Source organism: Clarias gariepinus, chromosome 24, assembly GCF_024256425.1.
Source record: "Clarias gariepinus isolate MV-2021 ecotype Netherlands chromosome 24, CGAR_prim_01v2, whole genome shotgun sequence".
Taxonomy (NCBI): Eukaryota; Metazoa; Chordata; class Actinopteri; order Siluriformes; family Clariidae; genus Clarias; species Clarias gariepinus.
Window position 1 is genome coordinate 21,039,943 of NC_071123.1, and position 15,070 is coordinate 21,055,012.

The window sequence follows — 15,070 nt, forward strand, 5'->3', positions numbered from 1 at the left end:
CACATGCCCAGAGAATCCACAACCACTTCAGAAACAGCGGTGACACATGTTGGCAGGGCATAGAAGTCATCACCAACTACAGGACATTATTACCTGCCGGTGACAGTGACGGCTCCCTTCAAGATGCGCTGAACAGCTTCTACACATGGTTCGACATGCAGAGCGGTGTGACAGCGAGGAAGGCCACCCCTCCTCTGAACGATCAGATGATGTGTCTCACCACTGCTGAGGTGAGGAAAACTCTACGCAGAGTCTACTCACGAACAGCTGCTGGACCAGACAACATCCCAGACAGAGTGCTCAAAGAATGTGCAGAACAGCTGGCAGATGTTCTAACTGACATCTTTAACATTTCTCTGAGCAGCGCCATCGTTCCCACATGCTTCAAGTTTACCACCATCATCCCCATGCCGTAGAATACTGCTGTGTCTGCTGTGTATGACTACCACCCTGTTGCACTCACACCCATCATCATGAAGTGCTTTGAGCAGCTTCTTACAGATGGAGCCACGCCAAATAGCCGCAGCCGTGTGAATGGCGTACAAATGGCGTACGGCTGCCCTATGCACGCTGTAGTCCCCCCTCCTTTTCCTTCGAGAAAGGCGTGTCAAGATTTCACAGTAAACACGCCCATTCAAGCCCTATTTATGCATTGACCTGGTTCCAACACTAGATGGCGCTTCGTTCTCAAGGACACGTTAACACAAGCCAGCAATTTAGCTGCGCTGAGTTGCAATCACGTGATTTTAACAACCCACCCCCACCCCCGCCGAACTGACGCTACTAAACTGCACTGGAGATGATGATGGCGGCTTAATGGACTATTCGCGGTTAGTGGTGTTTTAATTTATAAAATTTGTTTGGGATTAGTTTACAGTTTATTTCCCAGTTAATTTTTTTATCGGCCGTTTTGAAAATCACTGGCAGCACCAGCAGCAGTCATATGTGACCTTAGATAACTTAATGATCTGTTTACCAAGTCTGGAGTTAACATTACAGCTTGCTGTCAGTGTCACAAATTCACAATTTCACTCCTCTTTAACTAAAAAAAGACACTAAAGCTTCGAAAATACTATTAATGTCCCTATTACAAAAGCTGCACTACCGGATGAAAAGTGTTTTGCTTTATAAAAATGCTTTAGAGTCTGAGGCGTGTTGTCTGGATAAATTCAGCATTTATTTATTTTTTGGGTAGGAGTTAATCTGCAGGTTATTTCTGTGAATATAATGTGATGCAGTTCATGAAGGACACAAGCTGAGGATAGATGTACAGGAGCTAGCGAGCTAAACACTCATAACCGGGTTTATATTTTTCTCAGTTTGGCCGTGACTTTGCGCGGTAGCGGGAGCGCTTAGTTACCGAGCTGGATAAAAACTCTGAGGTGTTTATCAGTTAAGGAGTGGGGGGAGGGGGAGGTGTGCGTGTGTGTGTGGGGGGGGGGGGTGGAGGGGTGAGGAGGTGTGGGGGGATTCAGTACTCGGAAAGTTATAGTTTGACTTCAGAGATGAACTAATATATACGAGTGTTATATTGCTTAACTTATTTGTATGAAAAGCGCAGTAAGTAAATTCTCGGTTAATTTAATGCAGACGATAATACAGACAGACCGGGGTTAACGCTAACAAAGTTCAATGGTTAAAGTTATCCCAGTTTATTTACATTCCAGAATTCCCCAAAACAGTATTTTACACACTCTGTGGTGTAGGTTTACTAATATATTTTATATTTATTACAACTAGATATTCTGTAAAGTTTATTTATCTTTGTCTTCACTAAATTCTCCTGTTTTCTTTAATCAGAGCTCCGCTGTGGAGGATTGGGGGGTCAGACGGATGACGGTTGGCCTTTTAGAGATACTGGAGGAGCCTGAACAAGCTGTTAAAGGGAACTGTAGGAGGGATGACGTCACAGTGCAACAGCTTTAGAATGATGTTTGGTCAGGTCTACTGTATATTCTGAACATAGAACTGCAAAACGCCTGATACTTTTATATATTTTAATATAAAAGAACCAGATAGAGACTGATAAGCAGCTGGTGTTACCTGGGTATTTTAATGACCTTTAAGCAAAAATTAAACATGTTTTCACCTGTTTTATACAAATTATTGTTTTACCTTTGACTAGTTTTGGAAGAATAAATTTTATTTTTAAAGTCATGTGTGCGTGTTTTAATTGTTGGGGGATTGTTTGTGTATTTAAAAATACATTTACTTGAACCAACAACTTCAATGTGCAAAAAATGGGACCCGACTGTCACATCTGTATCACCACGGTCCGGGGAAATAAGATCTGGGTCTCCGGAATACTGTGCCGCAGCTTTGTCCCCCCCTAGTGTGGTAAGGTGGTAGGTCTCCCCATCACTAATGATGTGCACCTGTGTCTCTTCCCTGTGTGTCTCTATTTAAGCCAGTCGAACCCGTACAATCCTTCGTCGCCTGCGCGCACACGGGCTCTATGTAAAGGCGGAGAAATGCAAATTCCACAAGCGGGAGGTTGCATTCCTCGGTTATCGCATAGGGCCACTGGGGGTCGAGATGGAGAAAGCCAAGGTGGAGGCGGTAACACAATGGCCAGTGCCCAGGTCAGTAAAGGCGCTACAAAGTTTCCTCTGGTTTGCAAATTTTTATCGGCGATTTATTCGAAACTTTAGCTCGGTGGCAGCGCCCCTCACCTCCCCACTTAAAGGTAAGCCTAAGAAACTGAAAGCGTTTTCGGCCGACGCTGAGAGCGCTTTCCAAAAACTGAAAAGGGCTTTCCCTACAGCTCCTATCTTGCGGCTTCCCGACCCCGAGAAGCCATTTATCGTAGAGGTAGATGCATCAGAGGTGGGGATCGGGGCGGTGCTGTCACAGTGCCAGGGGCAACCCGAGAAACTTTATCCTTGCGCATTGTTTTCTAGAAAACTGACACCTGCCGAAAGAAATTATGATATCGGTAACCGGTACCTGCTTGCAGTTAAAGCGGCGTTAGAGAAGTGGAGACACTGGCTAGAGGGAGCCGCACATCCGTTCATAGTATTAACCGATCACCGAAACCTAGAATATATCCAACAGGCGAAAAGATTAAACACTCGGCAAGCCCGGTGGGCGCTGTTCTTTACTCGGTTTCACTTTCACATCACCTATCGGCCTGGGTCAAAAAATAAGAAAGCTGATGCGCTGTCTAGATACTACCCTGCACATGCGCCGGCAGAAGTGCCTGAACCCATCCTGCCAGCGCCACTCGTAGTTGCCCCGGTGACATGGGATCTCGACACAGAAATCGCGCAGTGGGGGCGCACTAATCAGGTGCCCTTTGACTGTCCTATCGGTCGAACTTATGTCCCCGAGGTGCTACGTAACCGGTTAACGATTCAGGCGCATACTAACATGGCGTCCGGACATCCAGGCATGACGCGCACTCTTAAACTTCTCGCTCAGAAATATTGGTGGCCGGGGATGAGAGAAACGGTAAGAACAGTTGTTTTATCTTGTGCCGTCTGTGCTGTCACAAAAAATCCTCGCAGCCTCCCCGTTGGGAAACTAATGCCCCTACCGACGCCGAACAGACCGTGGTCACACATTGCTGTGGACTTTGTCACGGATCTGCCGCTGTCTAAAGGGTACACCACGGTTCTGGTCGTAATAGATCGGTTTTCGAAGGGATGTCATTTCATCCCGTTTGGCTCTCTCCCGTCAGCCCTCCAAGTAGCCGAAGTCCTCTTTGAGTTCGTGTTCCGTTACTACGGCATGCCCGAAGATATTGTTTCCGATCATGGCCCCCAATTTATCGCTAAGGTCTGGAAAGCGTTCTTCCAGAAGTTGGGGACCACCGTTAGCCTAACGTCGGGCTATCACCCCGAGTCAAATGGGCAGGCAGAGCGGACTGTTCAGGAACTAGGGAGATATCTTCGAGCATATTGTAATAGCCGACAGCATGACTGGGCCAACTGGTTGCTCTGGGCAGAGTATGCCCAGAATTCGTTAGTACACTCCTCCACCGGCCTGACGCCGTTTCAATGTATACTTGGGTATCAACCTCCGCTCTGTCCTTGGGACGCCACTCCCACCGAAGTACCTGTGGTGGACCAGTGGTTTTGAACAGCGGAGAGAGTATGGGAGGAAGCGCACGCGCACATCTCCCGAGCAGTGTCCCGTTTTAAAAGGTTTGCCGATAGACGAAGGAAGGAAAGTCCTCCGCTCCAGGTAGGCGATCGGGTATGGCTCTCGACACGGGACCTTCACCTCAACCTCCCGTGTCGTAAACTCTCACCCAAGTACATCGGTCCTTTCCCCATCATAGCCCAAATCAACCCGGTTTCCTTTAAACTTAAACTCCCAGCACATATGCACATTAACCCTGTGTTTCATGTCTCCCTTCTCAGGCCAGTGATCCGGGGACCCCTCGACGAAGGCACAACTGACCTTTCGCTCCCTGGGGCCGTGGAGATAGAGGGTAACCCGGCATTCAAAGTCACGAAATTACTCGATTCACGAAGGAGAGGAGGGTCCCTCCAGTATCTAGTAGAATGGGAGGGCTACGGCCTGGAGAAAAGGAGCTGGGTCCCGGCCAAAGACATCCTAACCCCAGAACTCATCACCACCTTCCATCAGGAGAGGCCGGAGCGCCCAGCAGCCCGACCTCCGGGCCGCCCCACTCGACGGCCGACCCATCCCGGCCGCGAGGCCCGACTTTCTCCAACAACGCGTCGGGGGCGCCCTCGCCTCCCTAGGGAGGTCGGTCCTGAGGGGGGGGGGTACTGTCACATCTGTACCACCACGGTCCGGGGAAATAAGATCTGGGTCTCCGGAATACTGAGCCGCAGCTTTGTCCCCCCCTAGTGTGGTAAGGTGGTAGGTCTCCCCATCACTAATGATGTGCACCTGTGTCTCTTCCCTGTGTGTCTCTATTTAAGCCAGTCGAACCCGTACAAGCTTGTCCGTTCACTGTTGGTGTCACCTGTTTGTTTTATGTCTGCCAAAGCCGAGCTACATCCACATGTCTCCTCCTCAGAACTAGCTGGAAGCAGCAGGGTTGGGGAAGGCCTGTCAAGGGACAGGCAGAAAGAGGGCAAGAGCAGGCCGAGACGCCGGCCACACCTGTGTTAAACTGCTAGTGACTTGGTCGCTAATCTACTGTGTCTGCGTGTGTGTGAGTCCGCCTGCAGGTCCGGCCTGAGGAGGGTGACCGGGAGCTAAGTTTGTTTGGTTTTGTTTGTTTTATTGTTTATGCCTTTTTAATTCTAGTTACTGTTCGGCTGATCCCTTGAAGGAGAACAAGGGTAATCTAAAAGAAATAAATATTGACTCTAACAAACCTGCGTTTGCGTCCTCTGATTAAATACTAGAAGCATGACACCGACGTTGTTTTAAATAGTCAAAGAGTTTGGCTAATAATAATGGTAATAATAATCATTATTATTATTATTAGTATTATTAGTATTATTATTATTACTGGTTATAGAAACAAATGAAAACAACAGTTAAACACTTGATCATATGTATCTGTGCTAGTTTGTGTTTGTGATTATGTGACCCATACAGGCGCGGAGGCAGGGGGTGGCCGGGGGGGGCCGTGGCCACCCCCCGCCGAACCCCGGCCACCCTATTGGCCCCCCCTGGTCTGACCACAGCCATCCATGCAACCACCCGCGCGACGCGGAACCTTTTTTGTACTGCCACAGCAATGCCGGACACTTTTGTGTGCGCACATCCTGGTACCGCCAGTGGAGTGGAGTTCTTTTACTGTCATTGAGTGGAGCCAGGTGGAGCGGATATATTTCTATGAGTGGAGTGGAGCGGAGCGGAGAGGAGTCCAATACCACTGGCGGGAATTTGAAAATGCGACGGAACAACAAATAATTACAGGTAATCTTGTTTAAACACTATTAATCTAATACAAAAGAAAAGATAGTAAAAGTATAAGCATTTTCTAACTTCTTTATGCCTCGGTGAATTCGTAATTAAACTGTTTAGTAAGCTACATGAGGCAAAAAAAGAGAAAAAAATAAAATGATGTCACATTTGTCATTCCAACTAAAGTCTGACTACTTTTGGAATAATTTGTTGATAGTTTTGGTAACATGATAATTGACTAGCATATCTATTGGTGATAGATAACTCCTGCAAATAAGTTAAATCAAACAAAATGTGTTAGTTTGTTAAAAGAATGTTATAGTTTGTTAACTTGGGCTGTCAATTTTATTGTTTGCTTTTGTTAATTTTGCAAGTACTAGCTGTAATGATGGTGATGTGCACTGTATCATATCAGAGCAGCAGACATGAAGAGAAAGGCATCAGACATAATAAATTTTTTTTAAATAAAAAAGTTGCACTCAAGTATTTTACTTTCGTAAGTACGCTTTATATGTAAATATGTTTACATATTGTAAATACGTTTTTTATGCATTTTGTAAAGTAGTTTGCAATTGTAACTGACTTGATTTGACTCTCACCTGACTTGGAGACTTTTTTATAACTAAAATAAAACAACTAATGGTTATAAGAAAACAACTGTTTCCTGTATGTTCTTTCTTAAGGAGGTGTGTGGTTTACAGTAGGTGACCTAAATATAGTTCTAATTTATGCCACCCCCAAAATGATCACATAATCATCCTGGCCACCCCACAGAAAATTTCCTGGCTCCGCCACTGGACCCATAATCATTTTTTTCTCAGTATAAATTTTTTGGGTGGTTTTAAGAACTCCATCAAAAGAGCAAAGACAAACTTAGAAGGAGTGAAAGGTAAGAAACCTCAGTGGAGAATACTGACTGTGACATGGTGCAAATTGCTCTATGTGTGTCTGTTTTTGGCGGGGGGAGGGGTACTTCAAACTTACTTGTCTGTGCGCAAATGTATGAGTTAACACTAGAAGCGCCGCGCCAGTGTCACCTACTAAAAGCGCGGTTCAGCGGTCATTTGACCGCCTATTGTTTTGAATGGGAAGCTGCTGCTGACACACAATGATCGCTAGATGGCGCTTTCACCCAAAGCAAATAGTTTAGCTCCAAGATCAACTTGCACTTGGACAATGCGCCATTCATTCCCGCGTTGATAATAAGCGGTATCTTTTTTTCATATTCAACTGAGAAAACCTACTACAGAGTCTCTAAGGGGACAAACGAAGAGGGAAAAAACAAGTCAGAGGGAAAAAACAAGTCATGTTTGGAATTATAACCCAAAGTTTTTGACTTTTTTCTGCCGTTTTTTCTCCTCCTTTGTCCATCTAGGGGCTTCGTACTATAACAAAAAGGAAAGCTCTACTTAATTTTATATCGTATGGAGAAAATGTTATTAGTTTGTTCATTCTATTTAAAGCTTCTGAACGTTTCGGAGCAGCGATTTAGTTCTGAACTCACTTCCGTGAAATTATCGCTAAAACAATATTAAATTTTAATAAATCAGATATACTACAGCAAATAATAAACTATGCTATGTCATAACCGAAGCAAACACAACGAATATGTCTCGTTTCGTTCAGTGTTGCTAGGCAACGGACCACACGCCTAATCGGTTCACTTTGCCGCGGTGTATTATAAACCTGCGGGATGTTTGTCCTGCTTATGTTCATGTAATAAAAGCGAGGGAAATGTGGAGGTGATGTGTGGCCACTAAATGAGAACTAAATCAAGATTTCGGTAACTACACTGAGTGTAACATCTGCATAGTGACACTAAACAGCTGAACAACTTCACTTTCCCGTTTACCTCTGAAAAAAAAAAAAGCTGTATGTTGTTTGTTTATATGTTTATAAAAGTACACGAAGTAGGCGCGCGCGCACGCGCACACACACACACACACACCTCCCCTGAGCCCTCGGTCAACATCTATTGACCGTCGATATGCAAATGAGTCAAGACGTAGCCTAACGTGGTGTCGTGTCGGATTTCAGCGGTCAAAGAAAGTGGAAAGACTTTGAAACAGTTGCAGCGTTTTTTTTCAGTTACAACAAGCACAGCGATGAGTCCACGTTGTTTCACTGGTTATGACATTGTGACACTAAACAGCTGAACAACTTCACTTTTCTGTTTACCTCTGAGAAAAAAAAAGCTGTATTTAGTTTGTTTATATTCAGAGTAACACCTTCCAACCACCTCTCATAGTCTATTGTTAGTTTTAATGATTTGGCTGAAACTAATTATCACTACATAAGTACCCCAACACCCCTGATCATGAGTTTCAGCTGAAACTAATTCTATACATGCAACAGAAAATGTAGATGCAGATTCCAAATGTATAAAGATACATGCTATATATATATATATATATATATATATGTGTGTGTGTGTGTGTGTGTATTCGATGCATGCTATATATATGTGTGTGTATGTGTGTGTAATCGAGGCTGGCTCTATTCAGGGGCAAGAGGGGCAGCGCTCAACTAAATGTCTGCACATGTTAATATATTCCTAAAATTAATATATTACATGTTGATAAACTGATCTGCGGTAGCAGAGAAATCCGCTGAAAAAGGGACACTACACAATAAGGTATTAGATGTCCCTCATGTCTCTGTCCCTCTGCTGTGCATATTCATTCACAGGCTGCAGCGCGCGCGCGCGCTCTCACACACACACACACCTCCCCTGAAGCAGTTGCGGCGTTTTTCAGTTACAACAAGCACAGCAATGAGTATAAGAATAAAATAAGGTATCAGTTTGGTCTGTGTAGTTAGTGCCCTACAGAATAGAATAAATGAATGAATAACACATTCCAACCACCTCTCAAAAGAGTGCCATAGTTTTGCAAAAATACTTGCAAAACAATAGCATGCATTGGAGGAAACTTCTGAGGTGGTCAGTGATTGATGGCACGGTCGTTCGGAGGGGGTTGTGATCACACCTACAGTTCTTTTGTTCTAAGCTGTTGGTCAAATATCTCTCCACTTGAAATGGAAGCACAAAATTGAGGGGCAACATGCAAGGGATTTCAGCATCTCGACGCACAGTAGAAGCTGTTTATAAAGAAGACACTGTTTGTTTTTTTATTTTGTAATCTTTCTCGTGTTTACCTTGTACTGTACAATGTATATTCATTTTATTAATGAATTGCTGTGGATAAACTACATATGCAGTTGATTTACCAGAAAGGACTTTTCAGTTTTTGTGTGCTAAACTAAACTTCAGGGTCAAGTAATAGCGATTTTATTTGAAAAGTATATATATATATATATCAGGCCCGTAGCCAGGGGGGGTTCGGGTGGTTCGAACGACCCACCCCCCACTGCCAATGGTCCGGAATTTTTTGTTATTATTAATATTATTTTTTTTTTATTTTTTTTTTGAAAGATTAAAATTGTTGGGCATTATTTAAAATAACACTTTTTTACAAAACAATTTACAAAAAAAAACCCGCGACGTGACAAACCTGCGCAGCAACTGACGTTTTTTAAATGTGTGCGGCGGCATCCAGCGGTGTATAATATGGGTCAGAAAGAGCAGGAGAGACGGAAGAGAAAGCAGGCAGCAGCGTCATTATCGCAGAATATGGAACATATGTTCAAAAAGACTGCCAAACAGAGTAAGTCTGTTACTACCTCAAGATCAAATTGCTAACGCTAGTTAAGTGGTAATAATTTATTAAATTATTCTATTAACCATAGGCGATGCTGTCTGGTGTCTAAACGCGGTGTAGACAGCATTCGAATGAAGTTTACCATTAATAATTGTTACATAAAACATAAAATAAAATAAGCCCACAAAAAATATTTTTTATCCATCCCACAGTCTTGTAAGTACATTAACTGATCGTCTTTTCCCCGTAATATTTGTATATTATTATTATTAGATAATTATTGGTAATATTTTTATATTTGTTTATATTCCTCATGTCGATCTCTTTACTTCACGTTCTGAATGTAAATGATAGCCTACTGTAAATGCTCGACATGCCAATAAAGATTAAATCATGCTATATGACTGGGATTTTAAAGGTTGAATTTAACATATTTTATTATATTTCGCCTAATTAATAGACTATATAAATAACAATTCGTTGAATATTAAATATATTTTATACAAGTTCAATAAAGTGAAGAGGCAAAGACAAAGAAATGAGAGAGCATGTTGATGAGAGAAGTTGAATTTGTAGTTTAATAATATTCCAGTAAAAATTCCTTAAATGTATTCTGTTGTTAGTGTGGTTTTTAAACTTTTGAACTCTGTGTGAGTGTGTGTGTGTGTGTGGGGGGGGGGGGGGAGTGAAAAAAGTCGCACGTGATCTTGATAAGCAATTTGACAACATTGTAGTAAATATTTTTGGTGCATCAAAAGCATGCACATTATGATACCAGCAGACAAGCTAATCCAGCACATGTCACTAAAATGCAGTATTTAATCCTTAAAATGAAATACAAAATGAGTAAATACTCAAATACAAAATACTGAGAAAAAAGGTCCACTTTTTAAAAAAAAGAACCCCCCCCTTGCACTAGGCTGGCTACGGGCCTGTATATATATATATATATATATATATATATATATAGGGAAAGATTAAGAAACACGCTGAAGCGGAATATATATATATATATATATATATATATATATATATATAGCATGTATCTTTATACATTTGGAATCTGCATCTACATTTTCTGTTGCATGTATAGAATTAGTTTCAGCTGAAACTCATGATCAGGGGTGTTGGGGTACTTATGTAGTGATAATTAGTTTCAGCCAAATCATTAAAACTAACAATAGACTATGAGAGGTGGTTGGAAGGTGTTACTCTGAATATAAACAAACTTAATACAGCTTTTTTTTCTCAGAGGTAAACAGAAAAGTGAAGTTGTTCAGCTGTTTAGTGTCACTATGCCATAACCAGTGAAACAACGTGGACTCATCGCTGTGCTTGTTGTAACTGAAAAAAACGCTGAAACTGCTTCAAAGTCTTTCCACTTTCTTTGACCGCTGAAATCCGACACGACACCACGTTAGGTTACGTCTTGACTCATTTGCATATCGACGGTCATTAGATGTTGACCGAGGGCTCAGGGGAGGTGTGTGTGTGTGTCTGTGCGCGCGCGCCTACTTCTTGTACTTTTATAAACATTCTACATATAAACAAACAACATACAGCTTTTTTTTCTCAGAGGTAAACGGGAAAGTGAAGTTGTTCAGCTGTTTAGTGTCACTATGCAGATGTTACACTCAGTGTAGTTACCGAAATCTTTGATTTAGTTCTCATTCAGTGGCCACACATCACCTCCACATTTCCCTCGCTTTTATGCATAAGCAGTGAAACAATTCGCAGGTTTATAATACACCGCGGCCAAGTGAACCACGTTCCCGCCGATTAGGCGCGTGGTCCGTTGCCTAGCAACATTGAACGAAACGAGGCATAATCGTGGTGTTTGCTTCGGTTATGTCATAGCATAGTTTATTATCTGCTGTGGTAGATCTGATTTATTTACATTTAATAATGAGGCTTTATATCCTCAGGAGGGGTCATTACATATGTAATATGTAAAACAATATTGTTTTAGAGATAATTTCACGGAAGCTTCTAACAGAACGAACAAACTAATTAATTTTCTCAAAACCTTATAAAATTAAGTAAAGCGAAATTCCCTAAATGTCCTTATAAAATATCGCTGATTATCAACGCCAGAACGAATGGCGAATTGTCGATATTTTACGGAAGCATATATATATATATATATATATATATATATATATATATATATATATATATAAACTGCATATATGGAATGAAACCTGAGATAGTTACACATACGCACTGAATGACGCATAGATAGTATGCGCGATTCCTTGCGCCATCTGCTGAGAGAAATGAGAATCGCGGGTTGGAAAAGACAGGAAACATCATGCCGCCGCGCAGCTGTCAGCGATTTCACGTAAATAAGAGCAAAATAGCTTTATACTGGCTTTTACTGGTGCGATTTAAAAAATTTAAGCATACAGGGTGATTAAGCTCACAGAACTAGGAAAAGTCATGAAAGGAGGGTCCTGGAAATTGATTGAGTGTGAAGTATTATTTTTTTTTTACCCCCTTGCGGTCAAATGTGTTAAACCAACGGAGAAATGCAGGAGCGCACATGGACACACCTCTCATCCACAAACGCTTTAACTATTGTCTTGAAATCGTTGATTAAACCTATGAACACAGCTGTTCAGCATCAGTCCTAAACACAAGCGCAGGGTATGTTTTTGTCCTCAATTAAAAGACACCAATATATTAATAATTTACACAATGATGACATGTTGTTTATGTTTAATGTTTATTTTGCGGGAAAAGGTAATAAGCAATATTTAAAATAAAACAAACCAGGTAGTAAGTGTTTCATACATCAAAGTGCTGTGTATAACCAAGTGCCCCAACAGACATAGCAACAGCGTGTGCGCTGTGGGGGATTGGAAGGTAAGCGAATATAATCATTTACAAGACAAAAGACGTTCAGAGGTGTGTTATGCCCTAAAATGCCGTGCTGCGTAAGAGAAGAGTAGTGACAAATTCGTTACTTTCGTTACTAGACATGGTCTATTTTGTCTGCAAGTGAAATACATCGATACGTTAATAATTCACACCACGATAACATTACTGCAGAAGGATCTACTGTAGAGACGTGACTTTGAGACGTTCACAGTATATTCGAACCGTAGACAGGGTTTATTTTGCAGAACATTACAAAACAGCCATGTCCAATAAAACAATGCATCTTTAATAAGCCACATTGGTTTCGAGTCAGAAGTAAAATTAACGAAAGACTGAGAAGCCCCATAAACTTGACCCTGACAATAATAGTCGATTGTTTTTATATTTATGTTTTTTTTATATATATTTTTAAATGTTCAAACTGTCAGAAATCGTCTCAGGGAAGCTCAACTGCATGCTCGTCGTCCTCATTGGAGTCTTGACCTTACTCCAGCTCGTCGCCGTAACAGACTTGAGTGGGCAAATGCTCACATTCTATGGCGTCTGACACGTTGGAGAGGTGTTCTCTTGACGGATGAATCTCGGTTTACATTGTTCAGGGCAGATGTCAGACAGCGTGTGTGGCGTCGTGTGGGTGAGCGCTTTGCTGATGTCAATGTTGTGGATCGAGTGGCCCATGGTGGTGGTGAGGTTATGGTACGGGCACGCATCTGTTATGGACGAAGAACACAGGTACATTTTATTGATGGCATTTTGAATGCACAGAGATACCGTGATGAGATCCTAAGGCCCATTGTTGTGCCATACATCCATGAACATCACCTCATGTTTCAGCAAGATAATGCACGGCCCCATGTTGCAAGGATCTGTACACAGTTCTTGGAAGCTGAAAATGTTTCAGTTCTTGCATAGCCAGCATACTCACCGGACATGTCACCCGTTAAGCATGTTTGGGATGTGCTTGACCGGCGTATACGACAGCGTGTACCAGTTCCCACTAATATCCAACAACTTTGCACAGCCATTGAAGAGGAGTGGACCAACATTCCACAGGCCACAACTGACAATCTGATAAACTCTATGCGAAGAAGATGTGTTGCACTGCATGAGGCAAATGGTGGTCACACCAGATACTGACCGATTCTGAGTCCCCAGACCCCCAATAAAGCAAAAAACTGCACATTCCAGGGTGGCCTTTTATTGTGAGCAGTATAAGGTACACCTGTGCACTACTCATGTTGTCAGATCAGCATCTTGATGTGGCACACCTGTGAGGTGGGATGGATTATCTCAGCAAAGCAGAAGTGCTCACTATCACACATTTAGACTGATTTGTGAACAATGTTTGAGAGAAATGGTAATATTGTGTATCTGGAATGAATTTTAGATCTTTAAGTCCATCTCATGAAAAATCGGAGCAGAAACAAAGGTGTTGCGTTTATATTTTTGTTGAGTGTATATTAAATATAGTAACCAGCTGCTTGGACACTGCAGTTAACTGAAGCAGTCAATGCTCCATCTGGTGGAATTATACAGCATTGCAACCATCTTTTTAGAAAGCACATGGGGGCGTTTATAGGGCGGGGCATCGTTAACTACGTCATCGCGGGGGATCACATTCCGTGCACGGATCGATCATGGTCCTGTCACAGTCCTGTCATGGACCTATTATGCTCCAAGCGGCTGTTTGACGTGGCTCCCACTGTATGAGACACATCAAGACCCTGCTGCCCTCCTCATTGAACCCACCACAGTTTGCGTATCGTTTAAACTGTTCGATGGACGACGGCATATTCACCACACTCAACCTGGCACCGACACACCTTGACAAGAAGGACACTTATGTTAGAATGCTGTACAGACATTTCAGTTATAATATATAATCATCCCCCAGCACCTGATCGGAAAGCTGAGCCGGTTGGGCCTGACTGGATTTTCTGACCGAAAGACCTCAGGCAGTGCTAATTGGGAACTATACCTCCAGCACCACCACACTAACCACTGGGGCCCCCAGGGCTAAGTGTTCAGTCCCCTGCTATTCACGCTGCTGACTCATGATTGTGTAGCGACACAGAGCTCCAATCATATCATCAAGTTTGCTGATTGTCTCATCAGCAAGAACGACAAGTCAGCATACAGAGAGAAAGTGCAGAGGCTAACTGACTGGTGTAAATACATCAACCTTATCTCTAACATCAATAAGACAAAAGAGATGGTTGTTGACTTCAGGAGGACATGGAGCTATCACTCTCCACTCTGCATCAATGGCTCTTCTGTGGAGATCGTCGAGAGCACAAAATTTCTGGGTGTCCACCTGTAGGAGAACCTCACCTGGTCCCTCAACACCAGCTCTCTGCACAAGAAAGCCCAACAATGTATTTTCTTCCTGAGAAGGCTGAGGAAGTCCCAGCTTCCACCACCAATCCTCACCACGTTCTATAGAGGAACTATTGAGAGCATCCTGAGCAGCTGCATCACTGTCTGGTTTGGAAATTGTGCCATATTAGACCCCAAGACCCTACAGCGGATAGAGAGGACAGCTGAGAGGATCATTAGGGCCTCTCTCCCCTCCATCGAAGACATCTACACCACACGCTCCATATGCAAAGCCACCAGCATTGTGGCTGACTGGACACACCCATCACACTAAATAAACTAAATAAAATCAGGACTGAACTGATGAACACACGCATGCA